The sequence below is a fragment of the Drosophila subpulchrella genome, unplaced genomic scaffold (assembly GCF_014743375.2).
Source record: "Drosophila subpulchrella strain 33 F10 #4 breed RU33 unplaced genomic scaffold, RU_Dsub_v1.1 Primary Assembly Seq15, whole genome shotgun sequence".
NCBI lineage: Eukaryota > Metazoa > Arthropoda > Insecta > Diptera > Drosophilidae > Drosophila > Drosophila subpulchrella.
This window is the reverse complement of record NW_023665489.1, coordinates 3373670-3387065: the sequence shown is the minus strand read 5'-3', so window position 1 is coordinate 3387065 and position 13396 is coordinate 3373670.

Sequence of the window (13396 nt, the reverse complement as noted above, 5' to 3'; positions counted from 1 at the left end):
CTTTTGACACTCACTTAGGATCAAATTGATCCCAAAAATTTGATCCTAGGTGTCGTGTCATTTTCACCCACACTTATCAAATTGACACTCGGAAATTTTTTTTTTGGTGTGTTGCTTTTTTTGTTAAAAGGAAGCGTGGAAGTGGTATGAAAGATGAACCAGCCATCGGTGTATAATGATTCACATTCATTTCCAAGCGATTCAATTTTATAAAAGACCATCCACTGTCTCTCTCTTGAAATTCTTGTGTTTTTGAAATTATTTCCATGGTATGTTCATGGAAAATATTTTCTAAGTCAGAATCTTTATTCATGATCGTCATTTTACTTTGAAAACTTTTCATTTCAATTTCTTCAGATTCATCTTTAAAAAGAATATACTCTGCAAACAGTTCAAAGTTGACTTTTGCTGAAGTATAACTTTCTAATAGAATGCTGAGATGAGGTAGCAGTGACAATCCAGCTTTACTCAAGAAACTCTCAGGTAAGATCAAGTCCGATCCATCGTTTACATACATGTAATGCAGTATTCTTCCCTTGAATCCCTCAGAAATTTGTTTGACTCTTCCGTCAAGGGGGTTGAATTGCATTTCGCTTATGCAACTCCGAACGGACCCGATTTGCCCACTTATTCTTTTGCAAGAAACACTTGCAGGATTGACAATACTGATTTTGGTTATTCATTTTATTTTATTCTTTTAGTTTAAACTCTTTGTTCACGATCACTTTTTCATTTTTACTTAAGTTGCGTTTGACGTAGCAGAGTATCCCACTTCAAGACTATTTTTGGTAGACTAACTATTTTCCTCGATCATTTATAGTGTTTGAAGTGGGTGTGAACGATAATATTGAAGATGAGAGGTGCATACTTAATATTTTTTTAAATTCAAAAACTTATGTAATTTTAGTAGGTTACATAGACTATTCATTGGTTGGAAGAGATAAAAAGTATTGATTTTGAAAAATTTTGATAAAAATGTAACCAATAGGACACTATCAAATCTATAAAGGAGACACAAAGTCATAGAATAAAGGAGAGTGTTGGTTAGAAGAGGTCGCACATACTTTGCTTGCAGGTGGGAAAGGAAAGGTCATTTTTTATACACACCATTATATTCAGGTAGCCAATAGGGGACAGTTTGGAAAAAATCATTTCGATTTTGGGAAAAATCAAAGATTTTCATTTGTTGAATTTCGAGAATGCATATTTTTGGGTAAAAGAAGAAGAGGAAAAACTATATAAAATTTCCTTATAAATTGTGTAAGCATATTTAAAAGGGTAAGACGAGATTGTTGACTTGGATAGACAACATGCATTCAGTTAAAATAAATAACTTTCTGAATATATTTGACGGAATTCTGTTCAATGCACACTATGTACGGCTCCAGTTCATACAATCAAAACTCTTTGAATGTGAACGAGGTAATATGAAAACATCTATTCATGGAAATCATATGGATACCAGCGTGTGGAGCAATGCTGCAGCCACCGAGGGAGTTGATACTTGTGTATGCCATCGAATTTCGGATTACAAAAAGGAAGCACTCAACATTATAGATATATACTATAATCTAGAAAAAAGAATGAAAATGATTAAATAACATAATAAAACATGTTCGCAATACCAAAATAAATGAATAAATGTTTTATTATGCTACAAAATAAACTTCTGACTTTTTATTTCGAGTTAAAATTACAGGTACGGAGAATGGAAAATATTTCCTTGACTAAGATATGTCGGCTACTTGCGAGTTGTTGCGCGGTCGTGATTTCAACCCCTATTATGGGACGTATTAGAGCTAGCAGTCAGCCGTGAGGTCGTTGGCGTGAGGCCCATGATCTTGTCAATGAACGTGCGCCTTCAGGCTTGTGCATGTGTCCCTTTTATTGCGCCTGTCAATGAGCGTGCGCCTTCAGGCTTGTGCATGTGCCCCTTTTATTGCGGTCAGGTAATGGACAGGTGCGCATGTTCGGGTAGCTCTTGCTTGAATCCCTTCTATGACATGTTTATGACCCATTTGTGGAAAGGAGAGAATTTTAGAGAATTTACCAGTTAAACGTTCTGGGGCGGAAACAAAAATGTGTGTTTGAAAATATTCCACATCTGAGAATCATTAACTTGTGAGATTTATTTTATTGGGGTTCTTTTGATTTCTAAATTAATTTTACAATCATAGAAAATATTATTCGTCAACATGATCGGACATGTTTCTCTAAGATAACCATCTTTGAATACTTTGGGTGTGCGACCTTTCTCACGTGCACAGCAACACCTGTGATAATGAGGCAAAAGGGTACGTGATCACACCTTTCCCCAACATGATCGGATATGTTCCTCTAAGATAACAACCTTTGGATACTATGGTTGTGCGACCTTTCTCACGTGCACCTTTCTCACCTGACTATTAATTGCACATAATGAGGGGAAGGATACATGATCAATATTGTCACATGGGGATGTGGGGCCGATGGGGGCAATTAAGTATACTCTTTATAGACATGATCGTGACATTTTTATGAGTTCAAAGTCCATTAAAATCACTTAATTTATTGGATTATGCTAATTGTCCCAGAACCCGCATAGGTTAATGAGGGGGAGGGGTGCTTGGGGCCATTAATATGCTAATTGTCCCAGAACCCATCTTTCCCTACTTCTCTCTTCAAAATATGTCGCCTTTAATTTTAATATTAAAATAACTTTATGTTCATTTATTTATGGTTCTTTTTGATTTAATTTAATTTGTATTTTATTATTTTACACAGTCAATAATATCAAAGCATGTACATATTTTTAAATTCTTTAGATTTGCGTTTTGCTAATAGTTTTATGTGTTTTATCTATCTTTATTCTTATTTTTCTTTCCTTTATTAAAATGATGGATCTAAGTCGAAGAAGATCTTAAAAATTCATTTTAATTACAGCAAATTTTAGAATTTTAAATCTTAAATTAATTTTTAAATTTTACATTAAATTTTTGCATTAAAAAATTTAATTTTCGTTTAAAATTTAAATTTGTAAATAAGGTTAATAAACGAATAAAATAATCTACACCATTAGGTTTTAAAACAAAAAGAAAAGCTTGAATGAACGATTCTCACAATGAATGCACCAACTGAAATTGTTTCCGATTTGTATCGGAAATTATTATTATTGTTTCCGATGTATCGAGTTATTCCTTTAATAATAATACGGAATAAAAAGATGCTTTCTTGAAAATGAAGAAAAACAAAGTCTGCGTCAAAAATTGTTAGACTGGTATCATAATAATAATGTTACTAGGGATCTTAACGCACTGTTAAAAGTTTTAGAATCGAAAAACCTAGACGGTCAATTCGGTAATCCGAAGTGTAAGACGGGGTCACTATACTCACGTTGGCATTCAGAATAATTTTGAATTTATTAAAAAAAAATTGCCAGATAGTTCTGAAATAATTTTAGATGTCAATGTAGACGGATTAACGCTTTTTAAAAGTTCTATCACCATTTTGTGGCCAATTTAGGGACACTTTCAAAATGTTCCCAATAGTGATGTCTTTTTGATCGGCTCTTATGTTGGCAGTCGAAGCATGCCAATGTAGATGATTATATGGGCGATTTCGTATCTGAACTGGTAAAACTTTCTGACAAAAATATCACTACAAAGTTAAGTAGTAGGGAAAGATGGGTTCTGGGACAATTAGCATATTAATGGCCCCAAGCCCCCCTCCCCCTCATTAACCTATGCGGGTTCTGGGACAATTAGCATAATCCAATAAATTAAGTGATTTTAATGGTCTTTGAACTCATAAAAATGTCACGATCATGTCTATAAAGAGTATACTTAATTGCCCCCATCGGCCCCACATCCCCATGTGACAATATTGATCATGTATCCTTCCCCTCATTATGTGCAATTAATAGTCAGTTGAGAAAGGTGCACGTGAGAAAGGTCGCACAACCATAGTATCCAAAGGTTGTTATCTTAGAGGAACATATCCGATCATGTTGGGGAAAGGTGTGATCACGTACCCTTTTGCCTCATTATCACAGGTGTTGCTGTGCACGTGAGAAAGGTCGCACACCCAAAGTATTCAAAGATGGTTATCTTAGAGGAACATGTCCGATCATGTTGATCTGGATTACAAAATGTAAAGTGTTCACCATAATTCGTAGTTTTGAGATCATGTCCACCTCGATTCATGAACATAGTTTTTGTGTTTAGAAGATATTGAAAATGCTGACCAATTATCTGTCCTTTAAATTCTTCAATAAATTGGTCAATTTCCTCATGAAATTTCATTTTGTTAATTTTATTTTCTTGTAGGTCTTTACACATCTAGTCTCAACTTTAAATGATGTATAAAAATTATTTTATTGTTTTTGAGCTACTTTTAAAAAATGTCAAAATAATGTATGCATTGTTAGGAGCACAAACCCCGCCCTTAAGGTGTGTTTCACAATAGGAAAACCGGTTTCCTTTAAATCTGTTTAATGACGGACAGCCCATTTCCTCGATATTAATGAGCTGACGACTCCCAAAAAACTTCTGTAGAAATCGTTTCTTTTCCACACCTTTACAAATAATTTGTTTTCCGCTTGTAATTGTCCTTAGATACTTTCGAGCTTGTGGAAAACTATTTTCTCCATCGTTCCAAAAAATTTTGTGATGTGTATTGGTTAACCAAATTGCAGTCTTTCGAGATTTTGTATTTAGCAAAGTAAAATCATATGGTGGTTCTATTAAAAAACTATTATTCAAGTCTGGTTCTTTTTCGAATACAATTCCGATTTCCTTTAGAATAAAATTATTATTATTATCAAAGAAACCTTGAACATCAATCGAAACAGTATCTTTCAACATTTTTCTAATGTTAAACAACTCGTTGTACTAGTCCGTTTAATGGGTTATATTCAACTAAACGGTCATGTATGAGGAGACAGTAAGCTTGGGTATTTTCATGACTTGGTGTCTTCAGTTCTATTGAAATTCTCACATCAATAGGACCAGTTTTCACTGATTCGTTTTGATATGAAAGATCAACCACAATAATAGGGGCCTTCAATTTAAATTCATTTGGGGTCAAAAATGGTTGTGATTCACGATTATAGTAACTAGATTGAAATCTTGTATACATTTCATATAGGTGAGCATACTAATTCTTACTAAAATCAACATTCAGATTAATTTTTATGACTTGGTGTCTTTAGTTCTATTGAAATTCTCACATCAATAGGACCAATTTTTACTGATTCGTTTTGATATGAAAGATCAACCACAATAATAGGGGTCTTCAATTTAAATTCATTTGGGGTCAAAAATGGTTGTGATTCACGATTATAGTAACTAGATTGAAATCTTGTATACATTTCATATATGTGAGCATACTAATTCTTACTAAAATCGACATTCAGATTATTATGGAAATGACTCAGAATTCATGTGAACTTTCAAGTTTGATAAGTTATTTGTGATAAGTTCTCCATTTAGTGTAAATCCAATTATGGCAAATCTTGGATTTTCAAGGTTAACCGACAATTTCACATTTCAGCTCTATTGATTCCCATACCCCAATTTGGGGTTAACATATAAATCCCAACTCTGGAATGCGATTGGTAGGTTTACACAACTTTTAATAATATCGTACATCTTAATTTTTGCAAAATAGCTCAGAGTTACATGGGGAACTTTCCAGGTTTTTTTCGTAATTTTCAGTTTAAAAGTTTTTTCATTTCTGGTTTGTTCAAGATTCACCACGATTCTTAGTTAGCATCAACACTAGTTCGTGTTTACAATTTGACAAAACTTTTTTATAAACCTCAGCCAATCCCAACAAAATTTGATTGGTACAGAAAAGATGAAGTGGGGTCCTGTAGAAATTTCATCTCCACTGCTCCATCCAGAATTTAATAGGTATTGACTTTGAAGATTATCCAGAGATATATAATTTTTTAGGGTAGTACTCATATTGACATGGACTTGACACGTTGAACACGTTGTATTTAGTTGTTACCTAGCAGTATTTTGATGGTTACTTTCTGTTTAGTCTTATTTTTGGATGGTTACTTTTTGTATAGTACCTGTACAGTACTTGGTTTTGGATGGTTACTATCTGTATATTATCTGTAAAGTACTTGGTTTTAGATGGTTACTAAATGTTAACAAGTATTATGAGATGCTATAGTCTCTTATTAAGAATTATCAAAGAACACAAGTTAAAGTTTCGAAGATGTGTTAGCCAAACACACTTTCAGTGAACTATCATTACCTGACCGTCATCAAAGTCACATGCCCAAGACCCAAGGACATTGAATAAAATACTTCCCCTTCATTTGTACCTGTAGTTTTAATTACAGTCAGAAGCAAAATTTGTAGGATAATTCAATATTTTTTTATATATTTAATTATTGTAAACATATTTCATTAAATTCATAATTAATTATATTTTATGTATATTTGTATATAATTAATTTTCTTACTCAATCCCTCTGTAAGAAACATGTCGGTTATTCCAAACGCAGATTTTCGCTTGGTTCCCATAGATAGATGTAAAATAGGTCTCACAATGTAATCTTTCTCAGATGTTGGATTATTTTTAAAGCATTCATTTGTTCTAACCCATAATAATATTATATCATATTTCGAAAGCATCATTAGCTAGCATAGGAGCGTCTTTCAATTTAATTTCTGATTCAAGTTTATGATAGAGGTGTTGGGACCTGGTAATATCGGTTTTTGTTGTCAACTATTTTTATACCCGTTACTCGTAGAGTAAAAGGGTATACTAGATTCGTCGGAAAGTATGTAACAGGCAGAAGGAAGCGTTTCCGACCCCATAAAGTATATATATTCTTGATCAGGATCACTAGCCGAGTCGATCTAGCCATGTCCGTCTGTCCGTCTGTCCGTCTGTCTGTCCGGATGAACGCTGAGATCTTGCAAACTATGAGAGCTAGGCTATTGAGATTTGGCGAGCAGATTCCTGAGCTTCTTACGCAGCGCAAGTTTGTTTCAGTAGAGTGCCACGCCCACTCTAACGCCCACAAACCGCCCAAAACTGTGGCTTCTACAGTTTTGATGCTAGAGTAAAAATTTAAACTGAAATGAATTGTTCTCATCAATACCTATCGATTGACCCAAAAAAAAGTTTGCCACGCCCACTTTCACGCCCACAAACCGCCCACAAACTTCAAAAAACCGTAAATATGAACGCGGATATCTCGGAAACTATCAAAGATAGAGTATTGGGATTTCAGATTTAGATTCCGTAGCCTTGTACGCAGCGCAGGTTTGTCATGCGAATATGCCACGCCCACTCTAACGCCCACAAACCGCCCAAGCCTGTGCGCCCACAATTTTTATGCTAGATAACAAATTTTAACTTAAATGTATTGGTCTCGTCAATACCTATCGATTGATCCAAAAAAAAATTTGCCACGCCTACCCTAACGCCCACAATGCTTAAATCTGTCTTCCGCCGGTAGGTGGCGCACTTAAATCTCGCTTTGCTGCTTGCATATCTCCATTTCCCTTTGGTCCCTTTAGCTGAGTAACGGGTATCTGATAGTCGAGGTACTCGACTATAGCGTTCTTCCTTGTTCTAGTTCTAGTTTTCTAGTTCTATTCTAATTGTATACTATTTGTATGAGTAAGGCATCATTGTCTAAGATTCTGAATAAGTTTAATAAACTCTTTTATTACAATACTCATCTGGTTTTCGTGATTCATGATGGCGGTTGAGCTGCTTGGACTTTGATTACTAGCTATTATTAGATGGTTACTATCTGCTTGGTAGATGTCTATTAGTTGCTTACTAGTTTTTATTAGCTGGTTACTATATGTTTAGTAGATGTATACAAGTTGTTTAGTAGATGTATACAAGTTGTTTACTAGATGTATACAAGTTGTTTACTAGATGTATACAAGTTGTTTTCTAGCTGTTTAGTATCTGGTTTTATATGTTTAGTAGATGTATACAAGTTGTTTAGTAGATGTATACGAGTTGTTTAGTATCGGGTTTCTATATGTTTAGTATCTGTTTACTTGATGTTTACTAATTATTATTAGCTGGTTACTAGTTGTTATTAACGTCTACGAGCTTTTATAGTCTTTTGTTAAGAATGATCAAAAATTCTTGATCACTAGACAACTTTCGATGTGAAGTAAAAACTTACACTCTGATTTTCAATGTGTTTGCTATGTACATGAGAAAGAACGCAAGGCCAAAATATCTTAAGACTGATATATAAATCTTAAAGGAACATATCCGATTATGTTGGGGGAAGATGTATCCTGTGATTGTAAAACTAATTAAGAAATAAATTGTTCACAAGCTGTCTAAAAACTGTTTAGAAGCTCTTTTGATAAACAATTTTGATTCATAATGACAGATATTAAGAATATATAATAATATCATCCACTTTAACTAGTATATTGTTAAAATAAAACATTTCCATTTTTCATGTTCTTTCATCTTTTGTAGGTATAATAAATGTAATCTTAACTAGCTAGCCTTACATCCCATAACTATAGTTATAAGCTACAATAAAATGTCTAGAAAGAACAAAATATATGAATGTCAAAAACGATTTAAAACTAACTATAATTGGGAAAGTAATTGAAATCACTCCGGCGTAATACAGTAAAAAAGAAAAAACACTGTGATTATCCCATTTTCTATCACCATAACAATGTGTATACCCACACCTAAATGACCAATTGTATCCTTTGTCCAAAAATGTCTGTGACTTTCACTTATAAATTTGTCACCGATAATTTAAATCCCATTAAGCAAACCACCCATTGCTAACCATACCATAACCCCAGAGTCAAGTTGGTTACCTACAATAAACATAGGTGATGGTGTAAAGGATTGCTAAAATGCCTCGACGGAGGCGCAAAGGTCATAAAAAAATGGTCATAAAAAATTTAATTAGGAAAGTATTTTTTATTTGCGAACCATTTATAACTGTTACCAACAACACAAACAGTTGTTACAAAGGATTTGCTTAAATGCCTCGACGCAGGCGCAAAGGTCAAGGTATTGGAAAAAATTGATGGAATATTATCCCTTCATAAAAGAGGTCATAAAACATATAATTAGGAAAGTATTTTTTATTTGCGAACAAATTATAACTGGTACCAACAACACAAATAGTTGTTACAAAGGATTGCTAAAATGCCTTGATGCAGGCGCAAAGGTCAAGGCAATGAAAAAATTCCTGGAATATTATCCCTTGACCAAAAACGAAAATTTCTTCTATTTGGATAATAAAAAAATATATATTTATTCAATACTTTGATTTTTCCATCAAGCTGCTTGATAAATCTAGTTGTTTGATATTCTCTAACTAATTGAGTAATAAGTTTTCAAGTGTCTATTTAATTTACCAAAAGCAGTATTAGTCTTCTCTCATAAAATTGAACTTTTGGATCTCTCTAATTCCCCGCCGGTGAAATATATGTTCCTCATATTTAAAAATTATGGTTTGCCAACCCCGACCAACCTCCGCAACATAGATGGGTACTTGTAATTCATATTTAAGATATTTCCATCCTTCTCTAACTAATATCCTTTTATCCATCATGTAAACAGGTTTAGAATTGTATTGCATGCTTCAACCCCTAGCCACACCCACCACTGTTACAGATTTGACTTTTCCAATGGCTGCCCCAGCTACCTAAACTGTACATTTCTTTTGATTTTCTCTTTTTCTTTCTAAGCAATGTACACAATTTTTAAACTGGTTCTGACCTCCCTCTTTAATGGCATCCTCTACTTTATTTTCGTTATATTTCTGATCTTTTCGTAACAGTAGGTTGTTAAACTTTTATCATTTTATGGGATTATTGAGCACCCGAAATCCCAGATATTAACTCATAACATATAATTAGCAGAATATAGTCAAAGATATCAGACTCTAAAAAGACAAGATTTACCTACAATTCAATTTACCATCTACAATCCCTGGAGAAGATTTTAGTATTTGCTGTTTAATTGTCTAATTTATTGATTTCACAGATTCCCGCTGGTAAATACCAATTTTTAACAAATGGCTTCCAACTTCATACCATTCAGACACTGGTTTACAACCTCATAGAACTGACTCTCAAGGTATCTGTAACGCACAATATATTTCCGTCTCTTTTCTTCTAATCAATATTAAAAAATTTCAAAAACTGTTTTTTGGAGTTCATTTTATTCTTAGAATTGAATTATTAAAAATCATTAAGCCAACAGAGATAATAATGTTTTTGTGATAATATCCCATGAATAATACATAATTCTTATTTGTATATTTTCAAAATTATTTATTTCAGAAAATTATTCATTAATCGCATTCAAATAATATTCATAATATATCTTACAATTTTTCAGATTTATCAATAGAGTTTGCCAATTATTAATATTAAATGATATTGCATCATATCTATTTTTAAGATAAAATATTAAGAATAAAAATTCTGTACCACTCCTCTTACTTAATGATGACCATTATAAAATTACAATTATCAACAACTAATATATTAAATACAATTAAATGTACGCATACTCATATAACAACAGTTCTCAATATCGATATGTATTGGGCTACAATCTTACTTTGCCTTTGATTTCCGGTTTCTTATGTATTCTTCTTCTCACTTTGACACAGTGTGGAATGGTTTTACTTAAGCCAATCGCATGGGATGGTGGTTTGATTCTTGGGGAGGGGGTTTGATCCTTGGATATAAAGTACCTGCTCGATTCTACGTTCTGTCTTTTCCTGGTTGATGAGATTACAAAACCTAAAACAGTACAAAATTTAAATCGAAAGACAAAAGATGACTGAAATCAACAGCCAAATCAACCACTGTGACTTTAAAATAAATGAAGATTTGATGATTGAAATAAGAATCTTTAAGGAAATTTTAAAGGTTTCCAAGGAGTTGCGACGAGAATTCGGTAGTATCTATTACGATAATATAGAAGAGTTGGACATCCTGAAATGGCGCTTGGTGGATTTGCAGAGCGAAAACAATATCGATTCCCATCTATTTGATATTGAGAACGTGGAAAATCGAATCACCGAGCTGATGATGGAGACAACCAAGTTACAACACCAAATTGACCTTCACGATGCGGAAATCGAAAATAATCCGCTGTCACGACTGCTACTGCAAGTTAAGAAGATGATTTTTCGTATAAGGGATTCAGTATCAGACTTAGAATGTCTTAAATTTAATGGTGAGGCAGACCAATGTGAGTTGGTCAGCGCTATGTCTCGCGAGGACGACCCTATCTTAATATTTAATCTTAAAAATAGATATGATGCAATATCATTTAATATTAATAATTGGCAAACTCTATTGATAAATCTGAAAAATTGTAAGATATATTATGAATATTATTTGAATGCGATTAATGAATAATTTTCTGAAATAAATAATTTTGAAAATATACAAATAAGAATTATGTATTATTCATGGGATATTATCACAAAAACATTATTATCTCTGTTGACTTAATGATTTTTAATAATTCAATTCTAAGAATAAAATGAACTCCAAAAAACAGTTTTTGAAATTTTTTAATATTGATTAGAAGAAAAGAGACGGAAATATATTGTGCGTTACAGATACCTTGAGAGTCAGTTCTATGAGGTTGTAAACCAGTGTCTGAATGGTATGAAGTTGGAAGCCATTTGTTAAAAATTGGTATTTACCAGCGGGAATCTGTGAAATCAATAAATTAGAAAATTAAACTGCAAATACTAAAATCTTCTCCAGGGATTGTAGATGGTAAATTGAATTGTAGGTAAATCTTGTCTTTTTAGAGTCTGATATCTTTGACTATATTCTGCTAATTACATGATATGAGTTAATATCTGGGACTTCGGGTGCTCAATAATCCCATAAAATGATAAAAGTTTAACAACCTACTGTTATGAAAAGATCAGAAATATAACGAAAATAAAGTAGAGGATGCCATTAAAGAGGGAGGTCAGAACCAGTTTAAAAATTGTGTACATTGCTTAGAAAGAAAAAGAGAAAGGGAGGTCAGAACCAGTTTAAAAATTGTGTACATTGCTTAGAAAGAAAAAGAGAAAATCAAAAGAAATGTACAGTTTGGGTAGCTGGGGCAGCCATTGGAAAAGTCAAATCTGTAACAGTGGTGGGTGTGGCTAGGGGTTGAAGCATGCAATACAATTCTAAACCTGTTTACATGATGGATAAAAGGATATTAGTTAGAGAAGGATGGAAATATCTTAAATATGAATTACAAGTACCCATCTATGTTGCGGAGGTTGGTCGGGGTTGGCAAACCATAATTTTTAAATATGAGGAACATATATTTCACCGGTGGGTAATTAGAGAGATCCAAAAGTTCAATTTTATGAGAGAAGGCTAATACTGCTTTTGGTAAATTAAAAAGACACATGAAAACTTATTACTCAATTAGTTAGAGAATATCAAACAACTAGATTTATCAAGCAGCTTGATGGAAAAATCAAAGTATTGAATAAATATATATTTTTTTATTATCCAAATAGAAGAAATTTTCGTTTTTGGTCAAGGGATAATATTCGAGGAATTTTTTCATTACCTTGACCTTTGCGCCTGCATCAAGGCATTTTAGCAATCCTTTGTAACAACTATTTGTGTTGTTGGTACCAGTTATAATTTGTTCGCAAATAAAAAATACTTTCCTAATTATATGTTTTATGACCTCTTTTATGAAGGGATAATATTCCATGAATTTTTTCCAATACCTTGACCTTTGCGCCTGCGTCGAGGCATTTAAGCAAATCCAGTGTAACAACTGTTTGTGTCGTTGGCAACAGTTATAAATGGCTCGCAAATAAAAAATACTTTCCTAATTAAATTTTGTATGACCATTTTTTTATGACCTTTGCGCCTCCGTCGAGGCATTTTAGCTATCCTTTACACCATCACCTATGTTTATTGTAGGTAACCAACTTGACTCTGGGGTTATGGTATGGTTAGCAATGGGTGGTTTGCTTAATGGGACTTAAATTATCGGTGACAAATTTATAAGTGAAAGTCACAGACATTTTTGGACAAAGGATACAATTGGTCATTTAGGTGTGGGTATACACATTTGTTATGGTGATAGAAAATGGGATAATCACAGTGTTCTTTCTTTTTTACTGTATTACGCCGGAGTGATTTCAATTACTTTCCCAATTATAGTTAGTTTTAAATCGTTTTTGACATTCATATATTTTGTTCTTTCTAGACATTTTATTGTAGCTTATAACTATAGTTATGGGATGTAAGGCTAGCTAGTTAAGATTACATTTATTATACCTACATAAGATGAAAGAACATGAAAAATGGAAATGTTTTATTTTAACAATATACTAGTTAAAGTGGATGATATTATTATATATTCTTAATATCTGTCATTATGAATC